This window comes from Lactuca saligna, chromosome 5 (genome assembly GCF_052625555.1).
Source record: "Lactuca saligna cultivar CGN05327 chromosome 5, ASM5262555v1, whole genome shotgun sequence".
In the NCBI taxonomy this organism is placed as follows: Eukaryota; Viridiplantae; Streptophyta; class Magnoliopsida; order Asterales; family Asteraceae; genus Lactuca; species Lactuca saligna.
In genome coordinates, this window is record NC_136421.1 from 245,037,947 (window position 1) to 245,042,914 (window position 4,968).

General features: G+C 29.6%; 1 pseudogene; it reads right to left on the reverse strand.

Moving 5' to 3' along the window:
• Positions 1–2,782: 2,782 nt before the first annotated feature.
• On the reverse strand, positions 2,783–4,069 carry LOC145047204 (bZIP transcription factor 11 pseudogene; annotated as a pseudogene).
• Positions 4,070–4,968: the final 899 nt, after the last annotated feature.

Consider the following 4,968-nt stretch of genomic DNA (forward strand, 5'->3'; position numbering starts at 1 on the left):
CAGATTACCCGGCGTCCGACCAATGTAACTCGAAATAGAATCTTGTTAACAAACTCGTGACACATTTGAACAAAAATTACACAAACTTCAAAAAGCAAAGGGTTAGTAGCGAAAGTGAATCGAGTTTGTTAAAAAAACGCACGCAACATTCCAAAATGACATGATGAAGCCTTTTAAGTTCATTCATGTGTGGAAGTAGTCAAAAGAAACATTAGATGGAAGGAACTTGCAACACATGAAGACATTGCTAATCTGCCAAAAAGAAGCCGAACATCTTCATATTCGAGCTTACAACAAATATCATCAGATGGTCACATTGGCGTTGATCTTAATGATGATAACAACATCGAAAAAATATGATCACCTCCTCGTCCCATGGGAAGGGACAAAGAAAAAGCTCGAGGAAAAGGAAAAGGAGAAGAAACATCGTCAAAATTTTCAGTCGGAACGGAGCGATCAACTAGATTGGAGGAAATGATGGCACAAATGACACAATTGAATACAACCATGGAGAAACATATGACTGAAACTGTCTGACTAACAAAATTTTTGTTGTTGATGAGATGTGAGACACCTCAATCCCGAAGATCAGGAGGTGGCTAAAGTGGAGAAGGCTTCGATTCGTGAAAAATATAAGCTCAAACGCAATTGAAATTTAGATGTTATGTTTTTTTTTTTCTGGGCTTTTTAAATTTTCATTTCATGTTTTTTAGAGGTTTTTAATATAATTTTTAATTTCATGTTATTTTTTTAAGGATTTATAGAATATAACTTTTAATTTTAGTATGTTTTTAAAAAATATTGAAAAAAAAATCATAGTTACAACCATCATCACACCTTAGTTCGTAGGTAAAAATTTTAAAAAAAATATAAAAATTGATATGACGTCTAAATGACATCTTTTTACTATTGATAAAAAATTACCACACCCTTTACCTTTAGCCTAATTGTATCATTGTGATCTTCTTAAGTATGTTTTAAAGACCTAAAAGTAAACTACATTTTTTTCTTAACCAGATCTGATGTTTTTTATACAATTATTTATAAATTAGTTGATTAAGATTATATTTTACATTTAGGGGTGAAATGCATAAGTTGAATAATATGGCTTTAGATTGAAAGGTCAAACGAGTTGAGTCCCTTAAAAATCGTCTAACTATTTTAATGCATGCAGCCATCTAAACTATTTTTAAAATTTAGTTTATTACTGTAATCAACTAATTTTGATAACTATATTTAAGCATATTAACCATATATGAAAGAATAAAAATGGTTGTAGGTCAGTCTTACCCGCAGTAACATGTAATTATTAATACTTTAATGTAACAACTAGGTTATGTAAACATATTTATATAATATTAAATTAATGTAATAAATAATTATTAAATAAATAAAATTATTAACTACTAATTTATGTGTTTAAGAATCTAGAAACCCCACATGTGTATCTGCCATTACAACCGCTTTTTCAAATGCGAAAGATAATGTCTTATGTCGCTCACAGAGTCTTTATTGTAAAGAAGGTTGATAGCCTTTGTGGCTTATGTTACAATACAAAATAAATACTTAAATGAGTTATTATAAAACTATTTCTAATAGCTACCTTACCAATAGATCACATGGTTAAGATTATTTATTTTTAAATTCACTTTTTTGTAAGTTTAATAAATGCAATAGTCATCACAAGTTTAAAAAAAGTTAAATTAAAAAAAAAAAAAGCTGATTGTATATAATTGTTTTTTTGTTATACATAACAGTAAACTGTTATGTTTTAAATTGATTATACAATATAAAAAAGCATAATATTATTATTTATTATAAAAATATAATATATATGAATCAATTCTTATAATTTAAATATAAACTCAAAACCCGAAATATTTATTTGCATATATAATTCATTAATATAATTAATTCGAATATTAGTACTTCTCCTTGGCCTTTGGGAGATGGGAGGTGGTGTTTAAAATATGTATTATGACCAACATGCATGTTACATTTTTTTTAATTTTTATAGTCACAATTTATTGGAGTCAAAAATTACTTATGATATCACTCTACATCATTACTAACCCACATTAACATTTATAATGTGCAACACCTGAAACGTGTCAAAATCAGCATTTTATTTTTAATATTATTATTTTTATTGGTAGGTCATGCTAACTTTATAAAAGACAAAACTTTATTCGGTTTAAAATGAATTTCTAGCATTTTTTATATATCGATGGTCACACAAAGCCACTATACGTTTTTATCATTCATTTTTATTTATAATTTATACTATTTACAACTGTTTTTTGACGCATAATTTTGTTTTTCCCTCCAAAAGCCTACCTTAAGTTTGTCCCAAGGCGATATTATCAATTTTAATCGCTTTTATTTTCACACTTTAATCGAATAAATTATGTATATATTTGTTCCAAAAGAATTGTGAATGAAGCAAAGAATCATGGAATTGTGCCGTATGCAATACAATATTTAAACCCAAATTATGTAACACAAACTTTTCTTTAATTATAAATTTTTAGCTAAACGTTAATTTTGAAAGTATTATTCCCAAAAATAAAGCTATTTGAACATGTTCCTTCCTTGTATAATTTGTCTTATTATTTTTTATGTTATTTTCGTTATACATCAAAACTTCACTTATGTAGTAATGTTTTAAATACCTTTCTGTCTTTTTAGAAAGCTTTGATTTCTCTTATAAAAAACCAAAGTTACGTGTACCATTTATAAATACCGATATACTAATGTTTTTAACTTAAATAATCAAATCAAATTAAGAACTTAACAATCATGATAATATTAATATTAATATTATTAGTGACAATAATGCCATCAACAAGAAAGACCCATTACAATCATAGCTCTTTGTACTCATAAATCATCATATAAATCTTCATCTTCCTTTGTTCACAAATCTTTATTCCACCCCACCCCACCCCACCCCAACCCACCTAAGCTATCACCAAATCTGATTTTTTTTTCAAGACTTTTAGGAAATTTACATCCGACTCAGTACTGAATCATGTCTGCTGAAGCCATAATAGGCTGGTTTGCATAAAGGTAACTCAGTGAGTTATTCATGAACTCGTCGACAAACTCAGTGCCACCTCCGCCGCCGTATTGCTCGTCCTCAAACCCACAACCGGTGTCGACAGGTTGGTACATAAAAGCGATCATCTCGTTCAGAGACTGTAGCCGGTGGCTGAGCTCCGCCACCTGAGCTCTCAGAACAGAGTTCTCCGCCTCCACGCTTATGTAATGCTGGGTGGTGATACTGACGCTTGATATGATCTGGTTGTTCTCTTTCCTGAGTTGATTCAGCTGACTCGTGAGATCATCCAGATGCTTTTGCTTCCTCTTTCTAGATCTCCTTGCAGATTCACGATTGGAAATCATTCTCTTCTTCCTCCTCTGATCCATCAATTGCTGAAGATCTTCTTCAGAACCCGAGTTCTGAATTGGGTATGAACCACCTGATGATGTTGTCGTACCACTAGAGGAAGCCATTAGAATACCTTCAAGTTTGAATTGCAGATTCGAAGAGAGAAAATGAAGATTTTAAACAGAACCCAGATGGTAATAGAGCTTCAAATGGATTATTATTATTTAGATTGATCTATCTATTAGATATATATAAATATAGATGTAAATTCGTAAAAAGCTAGTTTATAGTAATCTAGTAAGGAAAAACAGAGCAATAATCATGAAATGTAATAGAACCAGTAAAGGAAGACAACTGAAAACGATTGAACTAAATGTGTCCTGCGTCTATATGTGGAATTGATCATAAACCCAGAAAGAAACAATTCACTGAGAATTTGAGACATGTATTTCAAACAACAACAGCAATAGATTGCACATTAATGTTGATTTTCTTATAACAACACCTAGAATTAAAAGGGGAGAAACAGAAACAAGAGGAGAAATCGAAGGAATAGGAGAACTGGAAGGAGGTGTTAAGAAAAGCCTCAACAAGTGATGAAAGAAGAAAGTGGTGATCTTAAGGATCTTAGAAGGAGAGGAAGGAGAGGGGGAAGAGGCTTGGGAAGGAGTGTGGGGTGGATTTATAGGAAAATTTGCAGAAAAAAGTTATCATTGTGGAAGATCTTTCTAAAAAATAAATCAAAATTATATAGAAAAGGAATAATCACTTTATTTTTCAGCAATGGTGACATATTACTAGTTTACTACATTATTGACATTTTACCTGAATTTTCTTTTAATAATAACCAAGCGTTTTAAAGTGTTTTTTATAAATGAAAACTGAAACGTAAAATATCATCAAATTTGTACAAAAGTTATTAGAGGCAAACTAAGACGTTTCAAATTAAAATCTTATATATGAATATATCGACTTAATTTTATATTTTAGGACAAGTTAAGTATAAGGTTGTTTATATATATATATATATATATATATATATATATATATATATATATATATATATATATATATATATATATATATATATATATATATATATATATATATATATTAGCCGTTTACCCGCGTCAAATAACGGGTACGAATAATTTCATTCGGAAGTTAGCTGAATAAGCGATTAGGGTTGTAAACGAACCGATTGTTTAACGAATTGTTTGTGAACGTTCGACGAAAAGTTTATTTATGTTCGTTTATTTAATATGCAAACGAACATAAACAACCTTCATTCGATTTGTTACGGCCTTAGGTGTGGTCATCATTATACTATTCTATCAATAGTTTACACATGTAACGCGCCAACAATACATAATTATATTTCAATTAAATGTTTTGTTTTGAGAATTAGGGTTTAAGGCCCAGATTTAGTGTTTATGGGTAATGGTTTAGGGTTTAGAAGCTAAGGTTTACAGTTTAGAGTTTAAAATTTAGGGTTTATGATTTGAGATGTAGCTTTCAAGTGTAAGGATAAAATTTAGAGTTTAAAATTTAGAGTTTAAAATTTAGTGTAATTATAA